A 15088-nucleotide genomic window follows, 5' to 3' on the forward strand; every position below is an offset into this window, starting at 1 on the left:
ATCAAACTAAAGTCTTCTGCACGCAAAGGAAACCATCAACAAAATAAAAAGATGGCCTATAGAAGGGGAGAAAACATTTGCAAATCATATTTCTAATAAGTGGTTAATATCTAAAATATGTAAGGCACTCATACAGTTGAAGAACAAAGATAATTTTTAAGAATTCAAGTTAAAAATGGGTAAAGGGAATGAATAGATATTTTTTTCAAAGAAGACATAACAAGGGCTAACAGGTACATGACAATGTGCTCAACATCACACATCATCAGGCAACTGCAACCCAGAACTGCAATGAGGCTTCAGTTCATGAGCGTTAGAATGATTATCAAAAAGATAAGAAATAACAAGTATTGGTGAGGATGTGGAGAAAAGGGAACCCTTGTGCACTGTTGGTAGGAATGTAAATTGGTACAGCCACTGTAGAAGACCCTATGGGGATTCCTCAAAAAGTTAAAACTACAATTACCATATGATCCAGTAATTCCACTTGTGGGTATTTATCTGAGGAAAACAAAGATACTCACTTGCTCTTCCATGTTCATTGTAGCATTATTTCCAATAGAAAGACATGGAAACAACCCAAGTGTCTATCGATAAATAAATGGATAAAGAAGTTGTGGTATATATATACAATGGAATATTATTTGGCCATGTAAAGAAAGAAATGCGGCCATTTACAATAAGATGAATGGACCTTGAGGGCATTATGTGAGGTGAAATATGTAAGACAGAGAAAAACAAATACTAAATGATCTCATTTATATGTGGAATCTAAAACGACAACAACAATAAAAAAAACCTCACAGATACAGAGAACAGATTGGTGTTTGCCAGAGGCAGGGGGTGGGGGGTGGGCACAATGGGTGACGGGTAGTCAAATGGTACAAACTTCCAGACATAAAATAAGTAAGTGCTGGGGATGAAATGTGTAATATGGTAACCAGAGTTAACAATACTGTATTGTATATTTGGAAGTTGCTAAGAGAGTAAATCTTAACAGTCTTCTATCACAGATAAGAAGGATGTATCTTCTTATCACAAGGAAAAAAATCATAACTAGGGGTGGTGCTGGATGTTAACTAAACTTACCGTGGTAATCATTTTGCAGTGCATAGACATATCAAATCATTATTTCGTACACCTAAAACTGGTATAATGTTATATACATAAACTATATTTCTATGTTTTAAAATGCTAGCTTTTTAACTCTGGAATTATTTTGTCAGATGGGGAATCAATTATAAATCAATCTTATACACACTATATTTTATTGTTATCCTTTCAATATGTACCTAATTTGAGAGACAAGCTAGTTTATCTTTCATGACATTATCTTAAATACATGTAGCACATTCCTCCCAAAAAGTTCAAAGGATTTTGCTCAAAACTTCTTACCATTTTTGACTGAAGCCCCAGGATGTAGGTGAAAGGCTGATTCCATTGCCCCATTTTTCATCAAAAATCATTTTGCTTTCTCTTGGTATTTGATGAGAAAAGCTGCTCTTTGATTTGGAGATCTTTTTTAAAATTGACTTTGTTCTTTTTTAATCCCAACTGCTCTAGGCATCATTAGCTCCTTTTAATAGAAGTTTCAATTTCCTTTTATCCCTTTGAGCATGGGTTCCAATATCCTCAAAGCAGCACCTTTTAATTGCCCTGGAAAAGGTCACCCTTTTCAGAGTGGAAACCATATCACACATTTTACAAAGTCAATGTAGGTCTTTGAGATCAGAAGGGGATGGTTGCAGGGGGTGGATTTATTCCCCAGCAAATGTTTAGGTGGCATGTGATTACATTTTCAATATAATTACTATATAATTACATATAACCACTCTTTCCAACACATTCCCTGCTATAATTAGTTGTTGTTTATTTAAAATTCATTTGTCTTTAAGATTTTGCCCTTCCTTTCCACATTGGACAGTGCTCTTTGTTTAGAGAGATATTAAAGATACTATAGTAAGCAGGAAAAAAAAGAAAGATTTTGCCCTTCTTTTCTTATTTAGCAAATGGCTGAAGAACAGTGTTAATTTTGACAATGGTTTCCTTATATGTACCGACTTTTGATGACATTTTTCTGTACAGACCCCCCAATCATACACTTTTTAGAAAATGGTACAAGAGCGTCTAATGTACTCCCACCTTCATATACCCTCACCACACATTTTCTTGTATATCCCAACACTAATTTTTCCAGAGAAGTCTAAGGTGTAATCAAATCTTACATGTACATGGACACAGTTTATAATCAAAGAAAGCTTTTTGAGGGAAACCTACTCTATTATTTTACTTTCTTCTAGTGTTACAAAAACTAATCTGGATCTGGAGTGGGGACCTAAATCCTGTGGTAGAGGAGGGAAGCAGTAAACCTTTCAAGGCAATCTGAAAGAGTTCACAGAAACTTGATTCCATCAAGGCAGCAGCAGTAAGGTGGTGGTGGGGGGCGGGGAGGGGAGCTGCTAACAAAATATCCTGGTCTTTAAGAGGCTAGCTCTCCACTTCAAAGAATCACTGGCATCCAGAAATACTCTACAATATTTTATCTCTTCAATTTTTAAGACACTTTTAAGAAGCCCCAGGAGTCATGACTTAACACTAATGAAAAGTTAAGCACCGTTTTCCCACACAATTCCTAGCGTATAGATGGACCACGGAGGAATATTATGACAAAAAGTGGCATATCAGAAAGATGCTACAATACACCAAATGAAAAATCTAGGTCCATAGGTTTCTTTTCCCTATATTATTGCTTGAAGAAGAATAAATTGGTGAATTGATTTATTTGCAAACTTTCCAGAATAAAGTTCCTTGGTTTCCCCTTGTTTTGAAGAATTGGGCAAAGTCCTATGTTTAATGCACCTGATCGAAGTAGACCATCAAGAACAAGGTAAGCAATTTGCCTCATCCGGTCCTCCCTGAAGCACTGTGTTCTGTGTTACATGTCACCCATCTGAAAGGGTCATGGACAATCTGGAGCACAATCAAGGAAGAAAAACCTTAGCACCCAGGACTCTAGATCATGACACAGGAATGATGGGTGAAGGAATTCAAGACTAACCTAAAAAGACAAGATTTGTCAGGGAAATGGTAACTGTGCTCAAAAGGTTGCAAGGTGGTGAAGTGGAAAAACCATTCAATGGCTTCTGTTTGGTCCCAGAAGGATGAAAGGACTGAAGGTAGGAGACAGCTCAAGCAGGGGAGGGGCAGAGAGAGCCGGAAAGAGAGAATCCCAAGCAGGCCCCCCAATGCACACTAAGGAGCCCGATGTGGGGCTCAAACCCAAGAACATGAGATCACGACCTGAGCCAAAACCAAGAGTCAGACGCTTAACCAATTGAGCCACCCAGGTGCCCTGAGACAGTCTGCTTCTGTACTTAGTGAGTTCACTTTCCCTGACAGTATTCAAATGGAAGCTCCTTGCCTACTTCAGGGGGCTGTTGTAAAACATATGAGACAAGAATCTGAACTGCTTAATTTTCAGTTCCCTTCTGATGCTGAAGCGCTGTGAAAATGCCTACCTTGGGAAGAAATAATTTGATCATTTTATATGTCCTAGCTAGGCTCTCCTAGCACAAAGCAAGGAGTTACTTTATTCCATTAAAGGGGGCTGTTTGTTAAACCAGTCTAGTTCACTTAGACAAAAACAAAACAAAACAAAACAAAACAAAACAAAACAAAACAAAACAAAAACAAAAGAACAAAGTCCTTGTAAGGACGCTCCACCAAGATTGTTTATCTACGCTTATCCACTTAAATTGTCTCTTTTGAAATTTGTGTGTGGGTTGTACTGGGTGGATAGATAGAGCCTTGCTGCTGCTGTCATGTCACTCGATTGGAAAGTGGGGAACTCCGCTTCACCCAAGGAACCTTTGAGACTCCCCTTCCCTGGCCTCCACCAGCAGGAGAGACACTGAACGAGGTTCGAGTCCTAGGAAGTGTCCCCTGGGACTGCTGGGAGATAGTGGGTCACATTCCACACTAACTAGTGACCCACAGGGAGGGGATGTGCTTCTTTAGACAACACCCCCTTTCCGTGCAGGTATTTGTGAAGTGTGCCTTAATGAGAAATAGCAGAGCTCACCTTTATTGACTAACTTTTCCTCTGCAGCTGACTGCAATATGATGCTATGGAACCCCCTTCCTATTACTCAGGTAAAAGACTTGTAAAAAGAGATAAAGGGAAAGGGTGGTGCTAAATAAACAGGCTTTGCAGGCACAAGAGCCTGGGTTCAGGTTCTGACTCTCTAATGTCTAACTGTGTGACCTTGCACAAGTATAAGTTACTTAATCTCTCTAGTTTCCCCATCTATAAAGTGGGGCTAGAAATAGTTGCTGGATCATAGGGATACTAGAGAAATGCCAGCTTCTGTTATTTTCCCAGAAACAGAAAACTGAGGCCCACTCGAGCTTGCTTCTCCTTGAGCCCTGTATCCCAGACACAGAAGGAACAAAGTGGCATTGAGGTAAGAATCTAGGTCATGTCAGACATATTGCTCTGTTGATTGGAAAAGAACATGAATCCAGACTGGAGGTCATGTTGAAAGTGACTGTGAATCCCTGTGTAACTTTGAAAGGCAAGAAAACTGTGTGTCCTCACATGGAAAGATGTACAAAATATATTAAATAAAAAAGCATATTACAAAACAGAGTGATTACCTCTGAGCAAAAGGATTATTATTAACATAAATGATGAGAATGAGGATAATATGATGACATTATATAAGCATATATAAAAGAAAAAGGCTGGAGGAATTTTCACACAACAATGGAGAATGATTTAAGGAGCAATTAGGATTGCTCAGGATATTCACTTTATATCTGCTATTTCTGGAATATTTTGATGTTTATTGTGAATATTATTTTTTTAATGCTTATTTATTTTTGAGAGAGAGAGGGGCAGGGCATGAGCGGGGGAGGGGCAGAGAGAGAGAGGGAGACACAGAATCCGAAGCAGGTTCCAGGCTCTGAGCTGTCAGCACAGAGCCCTACGTGGGTCTCGAACTCACATACCGTGAGATCATGACCTGAGCTGAAGTCAGATGCTTAACCAACTGAGACACCCAGATGCCCCTATTGTGAATATTATTAATTTTTAAATTAGGAAAATCTATGTTTAAAAAGAAGCATATTATCCTGTTACAGATTCTAAATTTTAATGAATACTGATCAGTATAAACCGGAGTAGGCAACTAATAATGATGATAGATAAGCTAATGTAAGAAATGCTTCTCTATTCTCCTTTCGAAATGGTGATAACACACATCACATTTTAGAACCTCCTCCATCATACATAAACCCTCCCATGAACTTGTTTAAGTATTTGTGGTGAACACTTTGAGGTATGCAGTCTTACAACCTGTTTTGAATCCTGGCTCTATGTCTCACTCACTGTATGATCTTGGGCACGTTTCTTAATCTCCATGCCTCAGTTAATTTATCTGTCAAATAGGGCTAATAATAATAATACCTCAAAGAGGTGTTGTGAGGGTGTATTGAGATACTATGTAAAAATGCTAATAGTGACTGGCATAGATTAAGCACTAAGAGTTCAGCCATCATTATTTGAATCCTTATTTACAGAAAATTGTGAATACAAATGATACACTTGTCTCAAAACAGTCTCCCCACCAAATCTGGAAAATCATTCCCACTGTCACCTTTCTAAGATCAGACTTTGATCACTTAACTCATAGATTGCTGCTGTCCCTTCTGACGTAGGCTCCTTGCCTCTAGCACCTAATGCTCCAAGCTGTCTGCCTGGCATGGCTGGGGCATTGCTGGGTTCAGCTCTTCTGAGCTCTCCTTTTATCTTTTAAAGCCTAGCTCAAATGACTTCTGTGATTCCCACTGTTGAAAATTTCAATTGCAAACAATTTCATTTGTCCCTTCACACACTGGCCTCACCCTGCCTTTTTTGTATATGACACCAACATTTCAAACAGGAACCCTCTGCTTCAGCCACACTGGCTCATTCATCGTTCCCTGGGAACCACAAGAGTACCCCCAATTCTGAGCCTTTGCCTCAGGCAATTGCCCACCTCCCACTCTCAATCCCATCATCTCAGATCCCAGAGAATAATACTATATTCAAGAAAGCTGTCAGACCCCTCCAATCCATAGTTACCTCTGTTTTGAATTCCTAGAGCATCTAACATCCTGGCCCAAGTTCTCATTGGAAATTCAGCTATAGTCACTGAGGTGGGTATCATATGTAAATTCAGGAAGCATTTATTGATCAGGCTTTGGGAAGTCAGAGGTGAAAAGACAAAGTCCCTGCCCTCATTGAGTTCATGTTCCATTGGAGGAGATGGAAAGTAAACAAATAATTGCTTGGTAATGGCTGGCCACGTGCTTTGTCAGAGGCACATACAAGGCACAGGGGTAGCCCAAAGACAGAAACAACCACAAAGGAATGAATTAACATTAAATGCACGAAGTGTGTGACTCATTTTTCCCTCTCCCACCCAAGTTTGCCTGTTCTCTGGCTGATTAAAAACATGGAGCTGGGTCTGAAATATTTTAAGATCCGTCCTACTTAAGCTCTCAAAATGACAGGCTCTGACCGGTTTTCCCTCTCTGGCACCAGCCTCTCCCTGGAGTATATTTCCACCTTCCCTTCTACTTAGTTCACCTCTATCTGCCTATTTATTTGTTTAAAATGTGAACCAACTGGTCAGGTATAGTAATCTAATTCTGCATCTGGTTTGAGGCCAATGCATTGAGGGCATTCAATAAATAATGGTGCCTGGTGTGCCTTTCCTAGATCCTGGCTGCATATGTCTGAGATGAAGCTGGGATCCAGGAGGCAAGCTCAAGAGATAGTGGATGAAGGGTGGTCGACCTCTGGAGACCTGGGGGCAAATTCGCTCTGATTGCCTCACCCAGAGAGTATACACCTGTGTTGGGTTTGCTGCAGTGAAGGCTATAACATGCAAATGCTACTCCCCTGAGTTGGCTAGGGTGTGGCCTTCCTCCTGACATGGTTTTCCCAGATTCCATCTGGGTAAAAGTATATAAAGCCTTCCTCCCTGTGGGCACACAGCCCATGTTCACTGGCCTTCATTAAGGAAATTCTCCTTCCTGCGAGTGGGTGGTTCTGGGAGGGGTGAGGCAGGAGTCTCTGTTGAACTGCATGGGCCCTCCCAAGGGAGGAAGAGCAGGGAGAAGACAGGAAGTCCTTAAAAGAAAATTTCAGGGGCACCTGGGTGGCTCAGTCGGTTAAGCGTCCGACTTCAGCTCAGGTCACGATCTCGCCGTCCGTGAGTTCGAGCCCCGCGTCGGGCTCTGGGCTGATTGCTCAGAGCCTGGAGCCTGCTTCTTCTGATTCTGTGTCTCCCTCTGTCTCTGCCCCTCCCCCATTCATGCTCTGTCTCTCTCTGTCTCAAAAAGAAATAAAACGTTAAAAGAAAATTAAAAAAAAAAATTTCATGGACAACATGTGTCCACCTATCCATCAATCCATCCATTCATCTAATCTATCTACCATGTGACAGGCAGTGAGCTTATAAAGATGAATTTCATAGGATTCAGCTCATGGGAGACACTCAATACATAAATATTTACTAAATTAATGATTTAAGTTTATGCATTAGCTTTCCTTTGACTACCATTTCCTACTGGAGGATATTCTGTATTTGCTGTATGACATATATTATCTAGCATATTTCAGCCCACAGTTAAGAGAGGCAACGTGGCCTGCATAAAAAGGATATTCCCTACATTCTTGGACTTACATCCCAGATTCCCTCATTTTTAGCCTCATTCCCTGCTGCCTTCTCCCAATCTCCATTTGTGCATCCACTGTTTGATCCAGTTTCTCCTGGCTTCTGACTGATAATTCACATACAGATCACTTTCAGGCAACACTGCAGTTTCAACTGAGCCTCCGGGTCTCTCCGCTAAGCCGCCGTCGTCTGAGACAGCAAGGGGCTGGAGAGAAGTCAAGGGAGTTGGCTCCCCGTTCTAGCTAGATCACCTGGCTTTGGGGCAATTTGGCTTGCCCAGCTGCATCTCCCATTCTGTGTCTGTAGAATGGCAGTGATGCCAACTGGCCCAGAGATAGAGCGAGGGTTGGTGAGCTCATAGCTGGAAAGGGTGATGTATCTGAGAACAAAGCAATCTTAGGAGATGAAATTCTGATTTTATGGTCCATCAATACCAAGGCTCATACTGTTTCTGGCTTTTCTGCTCTGTGATTTTGGCACATTACCTCCAAGGAAGGGGTCTGAGTAATTAGCATGACTCATCTTCTCAAGCACAGACCACCATGTATAGAATGGACTTGGCACAAATACGAACACCCGGTTGTAGCTGGCTGCTAATCAAACACTGCCAGCAGGTGAGCATGAAGAGCACCTGGCTTGGAGAAATGCTTCTGATGCGGGAGAGCATTTTTTAAAGTGTCACTCAAAGCTAGATTCAATTAAACTACAAGTTTGGAAAGAAATCATGTTACAAAATGAGAAACTGATATTTATGCTAAAAGATGCAGAAACTGCGGATTACAGCTACCAAAAAAAAAAAAAGAAAAGAAAAAAAGAAAAAAGAAAAAGAAGAAGAAAAGTAAAGAAAAAAGAAAGAAAGAAACCATAGACACACACACAAAGATACTAATAAATTACTTTCTTCCTCTGTAGGGTATACAAACATATCCTTTGAGCATGAACTGTGGAGGTTTCTCCAGAAGAAAACTCCCCTTTATAACTGCTTGTAATAATCTGGCAGCCGGCAAACAAGTTAGTGAGGCACACAAAAGAGCAACTAAAATCCAAAACAAACATTATTCTCAAAACCAGAATGGAAAATGGCAAATTAATGTATGGAGTATAAAGTATGGATAACCATAATTGCTCTTATATTGTAATGTTCAAACATAAGGATGAACAAACAGATGTTATTTCTGTTAAAAAAAAAAAAAAAAGAAAGAGAAAGGAAGAAAGGAAGGAAGAAAAAAGAAAGAAAGAAGAAAAGAAAGAAAGAAACTTGCCAGCATTAAGATTCTTTTGCAGAAAAGGCCATCTAACCTAAAATCAGCCCAAAAGTCACTGGAAGGTGCATTCACCATCCATTTTGCTCTTGTGAGCACTTTCAATTTACCTAATGGAGGAAGTAGGAGTAACAAAAGCTCTTTGACTGCCTTCGCATTTGCCACTTCTCCCCAGAAGCCCTCATGCAGGAATACTGGCTAACAGGAAACACAGGCCAATGCAGCCCTCACTTACGGATTTTGCTGCCTTCTCGAGTTTTGAGTCCTGAGCCTGGGAAGCATCAGAGCCAGGCAGCCGCCCTTGCTTAGCACCATATCCGAAACAGGCCAGCAACAAGATTGGCATGGGAGACGAGGGCAGCCCAGAGGGAAGAGGAAGAGGCTCTTACTCACCATCTACTCAGAGCTGGCACCGGTTATAAAAACAACAGAACTCCCCCATGCGGGAGCACCTCCCAGCCACCTTGCCTCATCACCAATTTGCAGTAATAGGCTCTGCTGTGCCCATGAAAAGGAAGAGAGCTGGACATGGTGGAAAGGGCCAACAGGCAGAAAACAAACAAGAGAACCCAAACACTCCTCAGAGAAAACACTCATTTCAGGGGGGGCCTTGTGATACCAGGGGCGCTTCAACGAAATGCACATCCCTCAATAGCAGGGATTTTGGAGTTCCATTTGGATTTATTAGGGGCTCGGTAAGTAGCTACTTTCTGGGGTTGTTTAGAAGGTCTCTCTGTAACCAGAACCAAGCCTGCTTAGGGTTGCCAGCCAAAGATGTTAGCAGTTCTTTGAAACCCAAGTTAAGGTAGGTTCTGAGACCTCTCAAAGATCTGGCTTCTGGCTGCTTCCAGGGGACTGCCTTACAAATGTGTGTGCGGGATGATGACTCCTCCCTCCCCAAAGCCCACTCTGGTTTCTACAGAGGCAAGAGCTTATAGATCCATGAGAGTTCTGGGTTTGTCTGTGTTATTCATGACCTAAAATGTCCCTCCCTCCTGAAGAGCTTAGGTCACTTTGAGGTTTGACAAAAGCTTTAGAGTCTTCAGAGGTGGTGAACACACCATCTCTCTGGATATGATCCCCGGAGGACTCATTCTCTAAGACCATACTGCAGGGGAAACAGACATGAAAGATTTCTGTCTTTTAAATTTGCTTTAAAAAAAGTCAGCTATATTGCCTTATTCCTGAAGGTAATTTTAAAGCTGTGCAGATGATGACTCAAAAGAAAATGAGAAGGGATGATCTTCATGGATGACTCATGCTCTTTAAGGTGTTGAACCCACTTGGCCGGGTCCCACTGCATCCTAGACAAATTTGACTAAAAATATTTTTTGACTAAAAATATTTTTGATTTGTTTAATACTAATACCTGGAGTTTAAAGGCAGTCCATGCATTGACAATAACTAACAACCTATCAACCAACCATCTAACTTTCTCTTTTTAGGGGTAAATAGAAGTATACAGTATCAGACAATTCATTTCAGAAGTTTCTATACATTCAGTGCTATTTTTGAAAAAAATTTAGAATGGACAACAGTTGAGATTCAGTTCTCCTGGTGACTCACCTAACAGGCTTGGCAAAAGATTTTTTTGACCTCCCCCAAAAGACCACCTTTTAGGCATCCAGTTTTCTATCCCTCCACCTGCTCTCCAACCCCTGTGCCAATTTTGTGCTGTTGCCAGTCCCCCTGGGCTATCCAGATGCCACTCATTGCAGACATTCAGAGTCATTAAATCCTGCCAGTCCTGACCTGGAGGCCTGGGAGGGGAAAAGCATTACAGAAGAGGCGCCAATCCCAGAACCTAGCACACTCCCTTTCAAGGCCCAACACACACAGACTTAGCGAGGTTCCAGTCCTTGGCTTTGACTCATGATCCCCAAACCTAGAGACAAGGGTGTTTCCCCAATGCAAGCAATTGAAAGAGTTTCACTTCTGACTGAGGACAGTCCCACAGCTTCCGAAGTTTGGATTCATCCTTAGAACATATAGATTTGTCATTCAGGGTAGAATTTTCTACTTTCATATTTTGTTCCTCCTGTGGCGAGATTCCCATTGCCCAGAGAAGCCAGTGACTCTGAGGTTGTCTTTGGCTTCTAAAGCCCCTACAGGTGATACAGGTGATATCACCACCTGTAAAGGCTAAACAGAGAATGGAAACATTCGATTTCACACAAGAAAAAGAGAAAAGGAGCCTGAATTATTTGGAGTAGTCTCTCTCTCTCTCTCTCTCTTTTTTTTGAGACCTTTCCTTCTCTAAACATAATGGTTCTTCTGTTGTCCTCATTATTTGCTACCAAGCTTCCATTCCTGATTATATCACCAGGGTGAGGCCCAGCCTTCAATCCTTATGTTTTCACTAGACCTAGAAAAACAATGTGAAATAGAGAGCCCCTCCCTATGGCATCCACAGTGTTTTGGTTCACCCCTCCAGGCCCATCTTTCCATGACAGAGTATGCCCATTCAGAAAAGCACTGTAAAATTTTCTTTCTTGTGAAAACTTCTAATTACTTAAATAAATGTGTATGTTGCATAGAACTATCTCTCCTTCCATCCAGGACTGAATTCAAAGACTGTAACTCTTCAGAAATTATAGGCAAATGGGATTGCCAGGCACATTAGGAAAAGTGACTTTAAATCAGGAGTAATTTCGGGGATGAAGTGAAAGCCTGCTTCTGAGTCCCTATACTTTATGTGAGAATAGTCACATAGCATGTCCATTAATTACCAACTTGTTTCCCCTTGGGTTCCTAATGATTGGAGTATCTGTCGAATGAGTAGAGATGTGTGTTTGTTTCTGCACCGTTAAGTCTGCCGAATGATTTAAAATAGCTGGATGTTCCTTCAAAAAAATTTTTTAAGATTTTATTATTAAGTAATTTCTACACCCAACATGGGGCTTGAACTCATAACCCTGAGATCAAGAATCTCATGCTCTACCAACTAAGCTAGCCAGGCACCCCATTCCTTCAAATATTTATCCCATGGCACTTAAAGTAATGAAGAACATGTTCAAATTTCTGAATTTCTATGGAAATTCAGAAAAAACAAACTTCAAATAAAATAAAGGGGGCATCAACCACTCATTCTGCCTGTTTATTAAATATACTCAGGCCAAGAAGAGTTCCCAGGAACACATATTGAAGAATTGGATTTAGCAACATAAGAACTGGGTAGTCCCAACTCTTAGTTTCAGATAGTCTAGAACCAAGAGAAGCAGTTGGAACACCAGAAGGATAATTTTCATGTAAGGTGCCAGGGCCAATGTCCACATATTCTATGCAGGACAATGATGGACATCTCTGATGCTGAAATCCAGGACTGGTGTGTTAACACTAACCAAATGCCAGAAGCCTTCCTGGGGTTCTGCTTTGCATTTTGGCCAACGCTGAAGATCCCAGAAGATCTCATGTCTTGAGTTGCTCCTATGGCAGAAGATATAATGGAGTTTCTTTGAGCACCTAGGGTTACTGTGCCCCAAGGATGCATTAGAATATGGAAGGGAAAGATATTTGAGGGATTCCCAACAGGAACTCTGATGGAAGTCTCAGAGTAAGTACCATTAGAAAGATACTGTTCCATTTCTCTAGAGGTCTTTTCAATGTGGTCTGGGCAGGATGGAAGTCACTTAGAAGAATCGTGGTAACTTGAGCTCCATATTTCTAGAATTCCAGAGCCTAAATTATAGGTCTGACTGTCCCCACATCAAACTGTAGAAATGAATGTTTTCATCAAGGGATTAGAAGTCATTTTGTGACCAGCTCATGTCAGGTTCCAAAATGAAGAGGAAAGCACTAGGTCCCGTAAGAGAAAAGATTGTACTTTTTCCCACTAGCAGGAAGATTATGATCTCAAGAGTATGGTTGATCAGGGAGTGATTCTTGAACCAGAAAAACCTGAGGCCACTATGCAATGGCCATATTGATGAGAAGACAGTCAGAGGTATGGTGGCCAAGATGATCCAGCAAGGACCCTTTCCTACCTTTAGCTGGACCGCTTTGAAGACATTTAATGTGTGGTCTTCCAGGCCTACATAATCTTCTGGGTAATCTTGAAGACAGAAATTATTAAGATTGGGTTCCAAGCCCAGTAAGGACAGGAGTTTTTGTCTCCTTGCTGTATCCTCAACATTTAGAATAGTGCCTAGCACAAACTGGGTGCTCAATCAATATTTGTGGAGTACATGTAACGATGCTATTTCTGGAATTAATGGATAGTCAAGCATGCTCTCAGGAAAGCATGTGGAATTGTCACAAAAAGAGCCTTAAAGGATACATGGCCTATTGATTTTACTTTTGTTTTAGCAGGCACACGTGTGTGTGTGTGTGTGTACACAGTTCAATACATCTCTATTAAAGCCACATAAACATTTTTTCCTGCTTAAGTAATAATTGTTATTTCAAAAAAACTTGGAAAATAACAAAGTCAGCCTTTGATGAGCAAATTAACACTCACATATGAAATATGCTTGGAGAGATTGTCTTTAATCAGTTTGGAATTGGAGGATGCTTTCTCTTTTTGCAACACTGCAAATGAAGAGCTTAGAATTTGATAAATTATAAACCTAATGAGGCTTCTAACTCCTTTAGCTAGTTATTAGCTGTCAGGAAATGATCGTTGTTACTTAATTATAAGACGAAACTAAACACTGGGAAATGTTGAAAGTGATCTGGTTGGCCAGTATTCTGAGGACTAATTCCACAAGCATGCCTTCCACATACCAATTAAAGCTGCATCACCTATGATAAAATGCTTCATGCCTTCGGCTGTGTTCTATGCTGTCATTTTCAGATTAGAACAACAAGACAATGCCAGTCTAGGGCACTTCCTGGGCACCAATGAGTGCTAGGCTTTTCTAATTTAGAGGATAAAGACTCCTCCTATGGGCTTGTTACTCCTCAGGGAATGCCCTTATTTTCATTATAACCCCACCCAAAATAAGAATCAGCCTTAGAGATAGTAAAAGTATCCAATCAATCATCTGTTTTACTAGCTGTCAGGTAGGAAAATGCCAAAACACTTTCAAAAGAAAATGTATATGCATGACAGTCTATCTCGATTTTCAGGGGCAATTCATTATCAAGGTGAAAATGAGTTTTGGAGGGAGAATGTTGAGTAATGTTACAGGACTAGCATTCTGTAAATGCAGTCTCTATTGGTATGCAGATTTTTTTTCTTTTTTAAACACCACTAAGAGGTTTCCAGAATAAAATTTTCATTTCTAGCTCAATTCATTATTACTGGTATGCAATTTTGTAGCAACACTGATTTTATCAAATGCTGTCTGCTTTTCCTTTATGGAGTCTCCTTTCCATGTGCCTTGAGATAAAGGATGTTCATTAAGCAGCAGGGGGCTGGAGCTCCCAGATTGCCTGGGTTCCAATCCCACACTGCTGTATAAGCATGGTTAGGGGTATTTGGGTGAGAGGAAAAGGAAAAAGATAAAATAAATAATTTTGTCGAAATACAAGCATTTCCCAAGTTAAGTTCAAGCTGTGTTGCAAGATTTCAATTATAAATTAACTACCTGGATTTTAGAGGAGGCCATGTGATCTTATCAGAAAGGGATTAAATAGCCCCTACCATTTGAAGTAAGTATTAAATGAACTAATCACCACTAAACAGCACACTAAGTGCTCCATAAATGCTGGCTTTTATTATTTTTGCCTTTTGTTCTATTTGGGTATTGCTGCAGAAAACAGCCCCAAGAAACTAGTGTCAAAGAATGATTAGAACTGCATGTATAAACATCAAGGGGACTCCATGAAAGCTTAATCCGCCCAACTACACACAGGAGATCAAATGTCCTATGAATGTATACTAGTTTTTTGTTGTTTTTTTTAAACTGAGTTGAATCCTCAGCAGCTTTTTTTTTTTTAAGTTTATTTATTTTTGAGACAGAGAGAGACAGAGCATGAATGGGGGAGGGGCAGAGAGAGAGGGATACACAGAATCGGAAGCAGGCTCCAGGCTCTCAGCCATCAGCCCAGAGCCCGATGCGGGCTCATAGACCTGAGCTGAAGTCGGACGCTTAACCGACCGAGCCACCCAGGCGCCCCATATTAGTTTTAATTCACCAAACACCTAAGATTAGGGACACC

The 15088-nt window shown here is 40.8% G+C and overlaps 1 protein-coding gene and 1 non-coding gene across 2 annotated transcripts in view; both read right to left on the minus strand.

Annotated features, from left to right (window-relative positions):
- The window catches only part of SHROOM3 (shroom family member 3), a 320344-nt gene that overhangs the window by 120458 nt on the left and 184798 nt on the right, over nt 1–15088 (minus strand).
- TRNAK-CUU (transfer RNA lysine (anticodon CUU)) lies at nt 11873–11945 on the minus strand. The gene has a single exon. It is a non-coding gene; the product is annotated as a tRNA-Lys (tRNA).

The sequence above is a fragment of the Panthera pardus genome, unplaced genomic scaffold, assembly GCF_024362965.1.
Source record: "Panthera pardus isolate Hobbes unplaced genomic scaffold, ASM2436296v1 HiC_scaffold_13, whole genome shotgun sequence".
Classification (NCBI taxonomy): domain Eukaryota; kingdom Metazoa; phylum Chordata; class Mammalia; order Carnivora; family Felidae; genus Panthera; species Panthera pardus.